The following is a 14,175-nucleotide window of genomic DNA, read 5'->3' as shown; positions in this document are numbered from 1 at the left end:
AAAACATCCTACCCACTGTAGAGTAGGTGATCTGTGTCACTTTCATAAATCTCTTTCCACTGCAGTTCATCTTAGTCCCAGAGAACAAAATTGGGAGGTTTTAGATGTGACTGGGACATGCCATTCAGGTTCTGTGATATGTCTCAAAAACAAACAAACAAACAAACAAAAAAAAACAAACCCAAAACTCAAATTGCATTTCAACGAACTCAAAGTGGGGTTCAAGGAGATCTGAGATGCTAGAAGGAGCCTTCTTCATTTTTGAGGGGATAGAGTTCTCCTCCTGTGACTTTTCTGTGGTCTCTAAGACAAGTACAAGCATCCTTTTGCAGCAGAAGTTCAGTCATAGTCATTTGTAAAGCGCCTACACTTTCCTGGAAATTTTCCTATATTCCCTTTCTATTTATAACTGCATTTGTTTTGCCTTCTCTGTGTTCCAGCATAATGTTTGTTTATAAAAAAGATGTCATGTAATCCTTTCAGTGCCCCCTGTGATAGGAAAGATGAAATGAGATTTTAACGGAGTAGATGGCTCTCCAGGGAAAACACGTGTCTCTGCAGTGATGTCACCAGATGAGGGCTCCATGGCCCCATTGTTCTCTGGGGACCCGCTGTTTCCATAAGCTGTCTAGCTCACTGGATGGTTTTCCTTTCAAGTGAAGCCATCTCAGAACTGTGCGAAGTGTGAGGGCCAGGAGTTAAGAGGAGCTAAGGAATCTCTGAAGACAGCCGTGCAAAGGAGATTCCTCTGTACTTGGCAGCTAGCTCTCCAGACTGAATGGCATGAGTCGAAGTTCCAATGAAAGTCTTGTTAAGTCTAATGTCAGTTACTATTTGACACCTTCAATAGGGCTTGGCTTGCTTTTTAGCTACCAAGTGGCCAGCACAGATGTCCACCAGAGGTGGATATTTACCACTGGAATGCTATCAGCGGTCAAATCTGCTGGCCATCATCCATCATCCCTTCTCTCCTTCCTCAGAGGCACTGCCTTGGTGTTTAGATGGGCACATGGGTGACCAGACTAAACTATACTGCCATGCCACCTTTGCAGCAAGATGTGCCCATGTGATTAAATTCTGGCCAATGGGATGTTATCACAATCATCAAAGAGCAGCTTGTGGGAACCTTCCTCAGAAGCTGACAAAGATCACCATGTGACCATCTCCCCCAATCTTTTTGTTTGCCCTTTGCTTTTTCCTTCTGGGTAACATTTTTATGTCACGTCTTAAGCTGGAGCAACCAACTTGGGCCATGTGGCACCTTGAAACAGAGGCTGCCTCTGTGGCGTAATGAGACGGAGGAAACTGAGTGTCTGAGGACTCCATGGAACAAGGCCATTGTATCAGCTACAGATGACCTACCTCTGGACTTCCACGACTGTTTTAGTCCCTTGTGTTTCTGATCTCTGTGGCCAGCAGCAGAGCACTCCCGATGCAGTCGGTTGCCAGTCGTAAGCACTTTCGTGGATGTGGCCATGTTCTCACTGATTCCCAGCGGTGGCCTCTGGGAGAGGGAGTCCATTGTGCCGGGTCTTTCCTTTCAGCCGCACTCAGAGCACACAGACGCTGCTCTGGTGCTGCTTTCCTACCCGCAGCAAGAAGCGGAGCTACCACCAAAACCGGTTTGGCTCAGAGCGTCGGTCTGCGGACTGAAAGGTCCCAGGTTTGATTCCGGTCAAGGGCATGTACATTGGTTGCGGGCACATCCCTTGGTGTGGGGTGTGCAGGAGGCAGCTGGTCGATGGCTCTCTCTCATCTATGTTTCTAGCTCTCTATCCCTCTCCCTTCCTCTCTGTAAAAAAATCAATAAAATATATTTAAAAAAAAAAAAAAGGAGCGGAACTACTTTCCTACCTTACTGTCTCCAGAGTGGGAATGAATGGCCCAGAGGCTCTCATCTCCTATCAGCAGCTCTGTCAGCTGTACTGGTAAATGCTGAGTGGGCCAGGTATATGTAGTTGCACATGTTACTGCCTGGCCAGTTTCATTTGGCTTAATTTTAGAATGTGGAAGATGCAGATGTATTGAGAAAGGTGGCAGCCTTCCACTGCTTTTGTCCAGTTTCATTCTTGAGACAATGAGGCAATGAGTCCTAACACGGTTTGCAAGATGAATGACAGGGCCAGGAATAGGGTACCCAGAATAGTGGAGAGAAGACCGACCATGCAGAGGGGTGTCTGGATTCTAGTCCTGGCACTGCTGATAGAAACATGGCATCTACTGAACAGCTCCGCTTCTCAGGTTTTATAAATGAAAAATGTGGAAGCTGGCAGGTTAGATGATTTCTAAGATTTGTTTCAGTCCCATCACTCTGATATTTCCTATCATCAATAAATGAGACCTACCTTACAGTTTTATTCCTTTCTCTGAAAGTGTTCCATGAATCTGTTAAGTATAAATACAGTAGAAAAAGTATCATCAATATTTTCATCAGAAGAAAAAAAGCAAAAATTTTTTTTCTTATTTTTGGATATATCTTTTAGCATCAACATTAGTTAAGAAAACAATTAAATAGCATCTTGACTGATTTAGCAAGTGAAACTGTACCATACTTTTGTCTGATTTAACTTTAAAGCCACTGACAACAATGAACCAGATTCCCTCCAGCTGGACCCAGAAATGAGAGTCCTGAAGGCTCAAGGCTCTTTCACTTACCATGACCCTGTTCCCTCAGTTTGCTGGTTTCCTCATACTGATGTTCCTTACTACTGCTGGCGAGACTGAACCCAAATGTAAACACCCATTTCGACCATTGATTTGAGGACCAGCCCAGAAGGTGTCAGTCCTTTCAGCTCTGGACATCCCTCTCAGTCTTCCCAGTGGCGGTGGAGTTCCCAGCTCCCCTTAGCACAGACTCCATGGACAGCAAAGAGGGCTTGGCTTGGATGCGTTTGTGTCAACCCTCCTTGGCCATCAGAAGTATTCAGCCCCATCCTGGGATCAGATTTAAATGGCCTAAGGGTGGTGCTCAGACAGCAGTACAGCAGATGTTTACAGTCTCTGTGAGCGATTCTTTGGTGTAGGCAGGGCTGCATGACTCATCGGCTTAAACCTGCCAGTTTCACCTCAAGCCACATGGTGGCTTGCAGTGGGGCAGAGGTGGGGGAAATATCTCCGAGCCAGCCGCAGAGCCCACACCATGGCCATATGTGGAAGCCCATTATTTATTAGCCAGGACCACCTTAGCTCCAGTGTGAAAAGCTGAAAGAGCATCAGGCCATGCTAAAAAGCTCAAAACCAGCTTCCTTCTGATAGAGGTAGTAATAAAAGCAGCAAAGGCACAAGACTTCATCGGAAAAAACCTGGTTTTCCAACGACTTCCCTGCTGTAAACACGGCCTTCCGTGTTCCTGACACCAGAGACTAGAACCTTTTATTATGGGGGCAGTGAATGGTTTTGTTCCAAAGCTCTCGCTACAAAAAGAAAATAAAAGAGGCCACTTGATAAATAAAACTATGCTTATACTTAAAGAACAAAAACAAACCTAGACCATGTGTGAGAGTCGAAACCATTTTCCTGATTTAAACAGTGAGCGAGGACTTGATGTACTTTCAGCTCGATGAGTCCAGCACTCGGGCAGCAGATAGACAGGGGGAGGACCGAGAAATGTTTAGGCATTTCCCAGATGCTCGCTGTACCACATGCAGTGTTATGTGCTCAGCCACCCGAGGACAAGCTTGCAGGAGAGCCAAGGAACAACAACAATGCTGTCATTTTCCCTTTGCATAAGGGCTGGTGGCAGAGTGCAAATGTGACTCTTCTGTCGTGTTTTAGTTTGCAACCCTCCTCCCTAAAACAAACAAACAAAAAACAGTACATCTCTCTCTCTCTTAAAAAAAAAAAATCGGTATTTGAATTTGAGATACTACTTTAATTTTATTTATATAATAGGAAGTTACCAATACATTTTCTTTTTTAAAAAAATTTCTTTATTGATTAAAGTATTATATATGTGCCCTCATCCCTCCATTAACCCCTATTACCCTCCCCCACGCATGTCCTCACCCCCCTGGTGTTCATGTCCATTCGTTAGACTTATATTCATGCATACAAGTCCTTTGGTTGATCTCTCCTCCCTTTGCCCACCCTCCCCTAGCTAATACATTTTTCTTTATTAGGAAAAAAACACCCCAAGGGTTTTGATCACACAACAAGGCAATAAAGCCACTTTGTCACATGCCCTTAGAACTGGCTTGCCTGCCCCCTTCCCTAATTTTGCCCATGGGATCGTCATTCTCTCAGTCATGAATTTGCTCAGTCACCTTAAGATGGTTTCCCATCGTTATTTCTAAAGCCAGTCATCTCCCTGCTTTCCTGCCACCTTAATCAGACCCTCTGTGTCCCCAACCCGAGCTCTGGCACAGCATTTCCCAGTGTCCTTGCTTGCTTGCAGGCTGTTGTGTCCCAGAGACACAACTGGTTGGGACTGGGCATTGAACCTGCAACCCAAGTATGTGCCCTTGACAGGGAATCAGACCCTTCACCCTTCAGTGCATGGGTCAATGCTCTAAACACTTAACACCAGCCAGGGCAACAGGCATTTATTTCAATGGAGTGAAAAGACCGTGAACTTAGATGGCAGAGAGCTCTGAGTTTGGATCCTGATTCTAAACTTACCAGCGAACCACTTGACTTCTCAGAGCCTCAAGACGTTATCTATAGCAAGAAAATTAAATTTCATGGGTTGTTGTATGTAAAATGCCACATGCAGTGTCTGGAATCCATTCTGTAAATTATCATAGAGGATTAAATTCCAGAAACCAGGTTCCATAGCTATTCCAGTTGTGTTCACAAACTTTCTGCTAACACAACTCTGCTTTATTTATCGCCCAAGACATTTCCTGTCCTCTGCTACACTTTCCAGCGTCTCCTTTTGAATCTTGGGCTTAGAATGCCCACTCCTCGTCCTTTAGGCGTCTTCCTCCTCTGGAAATTCTTCGGGAACTGCTTTCACATACAGCTTTCTCCCTCCCGTGCACGCCCAGCAGCTCTGATTGGTGGGAGGCATTTCTCCATGGATCTCTCACATTTCTGCACGTCCTGTGTTTTGTCCCAGATGTCCTCTTCTAGGGTATCTGTAGACGAGCAGCCTTGTAGGACAGAGATAATTTCTCCCTCCAGAGCAAAGGGCACATCTGTTTACTGCCCACGCTAACAAAGAGAATGTCTCCTTTCAGGGCAAAAGTCAAGCCGGCTGACTGTTCTTAGAAAAGACTCGGGATCCCCAAGCTCAAATTCCATTCCTGTAATGCAACTCACTGTGTAGGCAAGGGTCACGGGGCCCTCTCCGCATCACGCTGTGGGAATTGGGGAACCGGCACCAACGATGGCACTCTGGCCGCTGCTCCTGCTGTGAGTAACGCAGTCCCATGTCTCTGGCTCCTTTGGGTTCTGCCAGCACTCATGCAATGGTACCATGGTAATTTATTGGCTTGCGAATAGGATAAAATTTCAGACCCTTCAGAGTTCCTGACAACTTTTATTGTTGTTGTTATTATTTGGTTGCCATCGCTCCTAAATATATTTTTATAACAATCTCCACTCCCCCCGCCCCCATTGGTTTGTGGAGAGACTGGTTTATAGTGAAATTGGTGTGGGGAGAAATTGATTTTTTCCCCCGGTGGAATGTTCTGAATGGTGGATTGAGATGATTGCTTCCTGCGTTTCTCTCTACCATGTATCCCCCCATGTTATTATTTTCTTTCTTTCTTTCTTTCTTTCTTTCTTTCTTTCTTTCTTTCTTTCTTTCTTTCTTTCTTCTTTCTTCTTCTTCTTCTTCTTCTTCTTCTTCTTCTTCTTCTTCTTCTTCTTCTTCTTCTTCTTCTTCTTCTTCTTCTTCTTCTTCTTCTTCTTCTTCTTCTTCTTCTTCTTCTTCTTCTTCTCCCAATTTCTTTATTGATTTCAGAAAGGAAGGGAGAAGGAGAGAGATAGAAACGTCAATGATGAGAGAGAATCATTGATTGGCTGCCTCCTGCATCCCCCAATGGGGATCGAGTCCGCAACCCAGGCATGTACCTTGGCCAGAATTGAACCTGGGAGTCTTCAGTCTGCAGGCTGATGCTCTATCCACTGAACCAAACTGGCTAGGGCCCCCATGTTATTTTTCACATTGGTCTTTCAGCTTTCAATGACACCTTCTCCACATCTCAAATCATTTGACTTGCTTATGTTTGCTTCTGGTCACTCTACACAGTGGGATGGGATTCTTTTGATTTGCCTTAAAAAAACAAACAAAAAACACCTCCCTGATATTTTCAGGGAACATCAAGATTAGAGTAATAGCATTTGCTGAATTAATCCTCAAGATAAAAATGATTTAACAATGAGTCTGATCAGATAATGGCCATCCTTCCCCTCTTCCCCACCAGGGTGCGCACCGCACACAGGATTTTTGAGCATTCCAAAGTCTGGGATCTCGTCTGCTTTGCATGCCCGGAGGTCAGTGCTCCACAGATGCAGCTGGATTACCGTTAGTGCAAAAGAACTCATTGTCAAGTGGAGACTTGGTCTGGTTACACTTCATCAGACGCAGGCGCTTCAACTGAGAACAATGAAACCTCTTTTCCTATTGATAGTTCCTACGACGATGATTTCATCCTGACTGCATTGCAGAGCACTAGGTAGTAAGTTTGGAGACGAAGATCAAATCTTGAAAAATGAATTCCTATGAGTTTTCACATTTTCCAAAAGCCTGAAAGTGCATGTCAGTGCACACATACCAGCTGCTGACACAGAGCAGTGCCTGACTAGATATCCTGGACCTTGTGCTACACGCACAGTTACAACGCAAACACATTCCAAGTCCCCTGCAGGGTAAGCCTGATGTGAACAGTCTTGAATCTTACAGAAACGAAGGAAGAAATAGCAGAGGGTTGCCCTCTTAACTCGTAACTGGATTTCTTTCCTTTTGTCTTTCACACTTTGCTTCAGGAAGTCAGAGCTCTCTGAATGATCAACTCCTAGCAGCACCTGAGTTTCATGAAGTCTAAATTGTTTATCCCAAGAAGATGTTTTCTTTAGATGCGATGTTTTTTTTTTTGTTTTTTTTTTTAAAGCTTCCTAGCTTTTTCATGCAACCACAGCAGCTGAGGTCACAGAAGATGTAAACAGCCACCTTGGGTACCAGGATAAATAGGATGCAGTCAGTTTTCTGCCAAACAGTTGCTCACACTCTGATGGGAGAGGTAGCTTCGGTTCAGGTGAGAAGACCTGGGTGGAAGCCAGTGGGTGTCACTGAAATAGAACTTCTAGAAGAATCTCAGAATCAGTCAAGAAGGCAGAGGGGGTGCCCTGCACCCCTCTTCCTTCCTTAGGGATGGCTTGGTGTCTGGATTCCTAGCTTTGCTGGTACAGAGAGACTAGTTGCCTACTGCTTCTCACTTTTAATGTTAAAACACTGGAAGGCATAGCTCTTGGGAGATTCAGGTGGTCCACACATGAAGTTGCTTCAGGTGCCCATGTGTTAGAGTTTTGAGAGCAAAGCCTCAGCTTATCTGTGTATCAGTTGCTTTGCGCTTGGCACTGCACAGGCACCTACCCGATGGCCTTTACAGGTGTTTTACTTGCTTAGCCCACAGGGAGAGGATGCAAATGCAGTGTTTCTGGCTCTTGCTGGTCGCTGCGTCTCTGCCCGAGAAATAGGGCTAGTGTCACTGCCTCCTCTCTTTACATCCTTATCTCAAAGGGATTGGGAGGGCTTTCTTCCGTGAGACCCCAAAGCCCACTCTCCCTGCAGCCCACGCACAGCCCCGCCGTCGCTCAACCATCAGGGCACATTGAGACCAAGTTATCTCTCTCCCTCCCCACAGGGTCAATCAGCAAGAACATGCAAGGGAAGCACTTGCACCGGTCGCTAGGAACGCTGACTAAGTCAACCCCAAGCAAACCCAGGAGCGGGCCCCTTCTGCTTTTTTGGAAGGTGAAGGTCCTGCTGTCATCTAAACCAGCACCTCTTCCCTCGTCTACCCCTGACCAGACCAGAACCTCACAGCAACCTTGGGGCAGTAATTTCTATAGGCGGTTAATTAATGGGCACAAAGAAAGTTTACGTCACCTTCCCACTGGTCCTTTCAACCTGTTACCTTGGTCAGTCCTGGATATCAGACAGATCAATGACACACTTTGCAAAAACAACTGTTAACTTCCAGGTTGTAACTTTGACCTCAGACGCCAGAGCTCGCGCTGACCGCTAGATCGCGCTGTCGGACAAGAAATCTGAAGCACTGGAGCCGCCGGGAACCCCGGAGCCGGAGGGAGAAGAGGTGGGAGTAGTAGCTGGGGACATTGAGGGGGGTAGATCCCAGGATAGAACCCTGAGAATAAGAGCCAAACTGAATAAATGCAACCATCTCTGTCCCAGTCGATAAATATCATCTTTTACCTCCCCTCCCCTCTTTACATTCTTTCACAGATTACAAGGGGTATTAAGAACTGGACGCACTACTGAAGGGCACGTGTTGGAAAGAGAGCTTACACATTTTTGACACATTTGTGCGTTTACCAGACTGGATGTTCAGTTTAAGGTGACCAGGAGTGTAAACAATGCAGACGTCATGGGGGGTGGGGTAGGGATGGGGGGGGGGGGCCCTAAGGCGCCCCTTTGGATGCATTTGCGTGTCCCCTGGGAATGGATGTGTTTAGAGGAGCTTGTGGCTATGCATCTGTGTATTCCCCGACCCAGGCGTCCCCTCCCTCCTTCTCCTCTCATCCTCCTCTGGAAACTTTGTGTAGGAATCCTTTTTCTGAGGGCCAGAGGGCGTTTGCAGCCAGGGGTTTATATTTCCTACATTCCTTTGTAGCAAACTATTTGCAAATGCATTAAATCTAAGTATGTGAGCAAGAATGCCTCGAACATGAGAGGTCGGCCGGGCGGGTCCTTAGCGCTCTGCTCTGGTTTGGGGGGCGGTGCCCAGTGCGTGCTTGCGGGGACAGAAGCCTCTTGCACCCGGTTTGCCTTCTCCAGCCCCATTCCCAGGCGGCAGCCAGTGCCCTAGGCTTCCCGGGGGTTGGCTGACAGCAGCACTCCTGGCTGAGTGGGAACTCTTTCTAAACCGAAAATATCAGCACCCATTGTCACATTGCTTCCTAGTCAACTTCACTATCACAGTTTTTTTTTTTAAGTGCGAAAAAGTAGAAAAGGCGCGAGCACTGACATACATGTACTCTCCCCACCCCCGGGGGAGCACTCCCGGGGCCTGGGAGGCGGCCGCCGGGACTTCCCTACTCAGCTTTGTCCCGGAGGCTGCCCTCCGCTCCCGGGCATCTGTGAGGGGGGAAATGAAGTGAATGTTGGGGTGTAGAGCAGGCCGGGGTGCGGAGGCCGGCTCTCTCGGGGCCAGGACGGGGACTCCCTGGTTTTGCGGCGGAGGCCGTGCGCCCCGCGGTGCGCGGAGGGCCCCCCCGGGCTGGGCGGGTTCGCGCGGGGCGCGCGCCGGACGGCGGAGAGGGGAGGGTCTGACGGGGAAGAGCCTGCGCCGTGCACAGTGTGTGGCTCTTTGTGCGAGCCGCCCCGCCGGCCTGCGAGTGGGCTGTGTCCGGGGAATGTGCAAAGGTGGCGAGTTCCACTTGCCCCCCTTCCAGCCTTCTCCTTCCCCGGCTTTTCTGCCGGCGGCTGGGGGCAGCCAGAGCGCGGGGGCCGCCCCGCAAGTTCCTGCCGTTCTAAAGCTGCTGGTTCGGAATAGTCATGATGCATGGAGGGAAGGCCAAGCGAGCGGGCGTCCTATCAACCACTAGGGGAGAGAGGTTTACGTTGGCGACCAGATCTCCACTGTATGGCAGCCGGTGAATGCCTTACACGACCTCCCGCTCCCGCGCTCCCCGCCCCCCTCCATCCCCGGAGGGAGGCTCAGCCTGGGAGAGGGAACCCCGGGCCTCCCGGGGCCGCGCGCACCGACGTGCGTAACGGGACCCTCTCCAGAAGCGCTTTGCGGAGCCCGCGCTTCCTCCCGTGCGCCTGGGACCGTCTGGCAGCCCCGACCGCCAGGCTCCCCGCTCAGGGCCCAGGGCTGGGGTGGGGCGGGGAGGAGGCGGCGAGCTGGAGATGCTGCTGGCGTAGTGTCAGCCCCACACTTGGCTTCCATCGCCCCAGCCGTGGGGGTGGGGGTGGGGTGGGGGGAGCTCACTTCCCTTCTCTGCCCGGACCCCACGGGGGTTCCAGGTCAGAGCGTTTGGACCGAGGCCTCCGCTCCGGGGCCAGGTCTCCCACTGACCCGGGTGAGACCTGTGGACAGTGGATGGGACTGGTTCCCGAACGGCTTCCCGTGAGGGGGACCCCTGGGGGTTCCTAGCGGGGGTCGCCCTCTCTGCAGGCTCACCCCGAGCCTCTCAGTCCCGTCCTGCAGCCCCAGGGGAGGGCGAGGCCAGACTGGGAAAGCCATCCCGCCGCTCAGCCCGGCGGCGCGGGCGGCCGTCCGGGTTTCCGATCGCCGCTCCGAGGTCGAAAAAGACAGAAGGCGCGCCGCGTGCGCAGACAGTTAGTTCATGGAAACCCTGGAAATGGGCTTTAAGTGCACCCAGGACGGAGTGGGAGGAAGGACGGCCGTAGAATGGTGCTGATGGGGAGGGATGGGGCTGGGGGTGGGGGTCGCTCACACATCCCTGCCGTTTTGAAAAAACACACACACACACACACACACACACACACACAAAAACGAGAGTCGCCGACGCTCCCTTCCCATTGTTCTTAATTTAGAAAAAATAAATTCATTAGAGGAAATCGCACGCACAGGGGAAACCCGAGCTCCCCAGCCCGCCCCGAGCGGAGGAGTGCGCGGCTTCCCTTGGCAGGGAACCCGGCTGCGGCGGCTGTCCCCCCCTCCCCTCCCCGCTTCCTCCCCCTCCCCTCCCCTCCCTCCCTCCCTGCCCCCCCCCCCCCCCCCCCCCCGGCGGGGCGCTGCTACTACCGCGCTCGCCACCTCACGCCGCAGGAATGCTCGAAGTATGCACACGTTCCCAAAAGTAGACCTCCTTCACCGCCGGAGGAGCATACATCACCCCGTGGCAGCCGTCCACCTTCCCAGGCGTTTCGTAACCGAGTAAACTGAGCGCCGGGAACAGCCCTCTATTAAGGAGCCCGCGGCGCGGAGCCTCTGCCCACTCGGCGCAGGCGAGCCGCCCCAGACGCGTCCGCCGCCCGCAGCCGCGCGCCCCGCGCCGCCTCTCCGCCTCTCCGCCCCGGCTCCGGGCTCCCGCCGCTCCTGCCGGGACCCTCCTGCTCCTGCTCCTCCTCGTCTTCCTCCTCCTCCTCCTCCTGCCAGGTGGCCCTGACGCCACCCAGCTCCGGCCGCCGCCAGGTGCCCCGGAGCGCTCCGCCGCCCGCGGTCCGGCGTGGAGGGGTCGCCGGGAGCCGCCGCTGCCCGCTGCCCGCACCGGATCGCAGCGTCTCAGGTCGGTGGTTCGGCTTCCAGTCCTTTTTTTTTTTTTTTTTTTTTTCCCTCCGGCCCCATCCCTCCTCCTCCCACCGATAGCGAGGGAGACTCTGCTTCTAAGCCTGCTGCTCGCTCCGCCCTAAGCCATTCAGGATCCCGGGCGAGGACCGTTGGGACTTGTAAGCGTGGAGATGTGCCTGGGAGCGAGCTGCCAGGTGCAGTTGGGTTTTGTGATTCATGTGTATCTTTGAGAGAAGGGAGGATTTAGCTTTTCCCGAGAGCGGAGGCAGGCGGCGGTGTGTGCGCGTCCAGGGCCCCCGTGTTCAATGCTTCTCTTTGCGGAGCGATTGCATCTGGAGGTGCTGCCGGTGTCAGGGCAGGGCGCGCCCCCGGGGTGGCGGCCGCCGGCCCCCCGTTGTCAGCTTTGCCGGGGTTTCGGGGTACCGGGTGCCGGGGTGCAGCCCGGGCGCGGGGCAGGCATCTGGTGACGCCCGGGGTGGAATTCTTGGAGGGCCGGCTGAGTGCTCTGCAGCTCGTCCGGCCGTGGCTGCGCGGGTGTGTGTGGCATCTTGAGACAGATTCCTGGTCGAGTGTTCTGGCTCGTGTGCCTCTGCTTTCTAAAGCGCCCGAGATGGCGGGTTATTAGTCTGGCTCTTAGGGAGCTCAGCCGGCTTTCCGGAGTCTTGGAGAACGCTCCCTCTCCCGACTTCTCCCCCAGCGCCTCGGTGGAGACCCCACGCAGGGCCAGCGGAACCTCTTAGGTAGTTTCCATCGCAAATCCCAGGGACAGCAGGGACCAGAGAGGGTGGGCGCCGGGTTCATGGACGGACCGGAGCCCAGGAGCCAGGGAACAGAAAAGGTACTTCCAATCCAGCATCCTCAGCACCTCTCCGGGGACCAGGTGGGGCTTTCCAGGAACCCCTGCGCCCCACCTCAACCGGGACCGTCTAAACTGGCACGCTGGGAGTGGGAGGGGGGCAAGGAAGGAAATGAGCGCTAACCTTGCCCTTGGCCAACGATTGTCAAAATAGCGGTGGGTAGAGGAGGTGGATGGCAAGCAGAGGTTCAGGGACCCCCGCGGGATGGGAGGGGGAGGTTTTATTTCCATTTTAAGCTTTAAGTTAAGGAACTGGCCTCTTCCACCGGGGTTGGGAGGGGGCAAAGAGGCAGAAGGAGACGTATCCCTTAAGATTCCCCCCTCTCTACCCCCCTTCGCCTCCTCCCCTCCCCCCAAATGACTCATTTTCATTCATGAGGGTGAAGGGAGGGAATCCGCGCTGCCACGTAGGGACGGCAGCTTTCAGACATTTATGTCTGAGAATGCTCAGTGAAGTGTTGCTAAGCATTCAGGTAAATGTTTTGGCTAAAAGGAGAGAAAGCTTAAAAAAAAGAAAAGGAAAAGGAAAAGAAAAAGACATATGGACTAATGCCTGGCTGGCTGGATGAAGTGACTGTATGTTCAGATACTCGCAATGTGATTCATTCTTGCCACTGAATCATGCAGCCGATAGGTGGCGCTCTAGACCCAGACAAAATGCCTCCACTGCTTTTTTTTTTTTTTTTTTTTTTGTGGAGACTAGCGGTTTTAAAAAATATCTGCACACAGCTTTCTTTCGGTGGGTAGATTGTCAGCCTTTAACTTTTCTCGAGCACGACTGCCAACTGAGTTGGAAATTATTATAGCAAAGTAAAGGCCAGATGACGGGAACAATGGGCCAGTTTCACTTCTTGCTTTTCACTGATGGAGGAGCGGGTTAGAAATGTCAAACAGTTGTTAATTAGGGAGAAAGAAACTGCTAGAGCCTTCGGATCTCCAGAGCAGTGCCAACATATTAATTTTGGCTTCATAAACAAGTGCTCCGGGCAAATTTGGCATGCCTGCTCCGCAGACATTTAAAATGCAATTTACACTCGGGCCGAGGAAAGCTGCCCTGACACATGCTGCCAATTATTTGGAAAGACCTGGTTGGAGCTTGTCAGGTTCTTTGCTCAGAGAGGGCTCGACCTTTGGCTCATTTTTGGATTCCCGAGCATGAGGCCTAGTTTGTTGCCCTTACAATAATTTATGTATCCAGAGTCAACTCTCTTTTTATGTATTACCTCTGGCAGCTTCCCAGTTCAGTTCATTGCTAGCAGCTTTTGTCTCTGGGCTGGACCTTAACATGCTTTAGAAGATTCCCTTCTACCCTCATGGGTTAAGCACCTACTGGGGACCACAAAAGATGAATTAGACCTTTCGTCTTCAAGGAATTAATCATCTAGTTGCAAAGTCAGGAAAAATCAGAATGGGACATATTCTTCTCTGGAGAACACACACCTGTAATCACCTGGGATAAATGAACAGTTGTTCGATGAAAAGATTAATTATTACTGAGAATTTTTATAAAGAAATGTCTTTGGGAAACAGGAGTGTTTTGTCTTTCGATGGCATGTTCCTGGTCTGTTATGTATTTTAGGATTGTTTCCCCCTAATTTTGGGTGAAGGATTTATTAGATGTGAAGACAACACAGCTAGTGGGGGATCTTTCCCATTTCTGTATAATCCATTTCAGAACTAAAGAGCTGCATATTTGTAGGCAGAACAAAATGAAGAAAAAAAGAGAGTAAAAGAGGTTTATTATACTTTTCCAAATTACCCTGAGACCGCTAAAGCACAGTTAGCTAAAGAGTTCAGCAGCTAGGAAAAAGTGGCCGGCCAAGTAAAATCCCCAGCTGGAAGAGACATTTGGTTGAGTCAGGGATAAAACGACCTCTGAATTAGCCATCACCCAGGCCGGGTGAAGTCATGTGGGGTCTGGTAGGGCCTTCA

General features: G+C 50.8%; 1 protein-coding gene across 4 annotated transcripts in view; it reads left to right on the top strand.

Moving 5' to 3' along the window:
* The first annotated feature begins 11,251 nt into the window (after window positions 1–11,251).
* COL12A1 (collagen type XII alpha 1 chain) overlaps window positions 11,252–14,175 on the top strand; it is a 111,653-nt gene continuing 108,729 nt past the window's right edge. For 3 of the 4 annotated variants that reach the window (XM_084890834.1, XM_084890831.1, XM_084890833.1), the window contains exon 1: window positions 11,252–11,385. The gene's annotated coding sequence lies outside the window, so the exon portion shown is untranslated. Of the gene's footprint in view, window positions 11,386–11,492; window positions 11,582–14,175 lie in introns of those variants that run through there. The other variant, XM_084890832.1, reaches the window with a different exon arrangement.

Source organism: Pipistrellus hanaki (genome assembly GCF_964339955.1).
Source record: "Pipistrellus hanaki genome assembly, chromosome: 7".
In the NCBI taxonomy this organism is placed as follows: Eukaryota; Metazoa; Chordata; class Mammalia; order Chiroptera; family Vespertilionidae; genus Pipistrellus; species Pipistrellus hanaki.
Note: the sequence above shows the minus strand (reverse complement) of the source record. Positions and strands in the feature narration are given on the sequence as shown.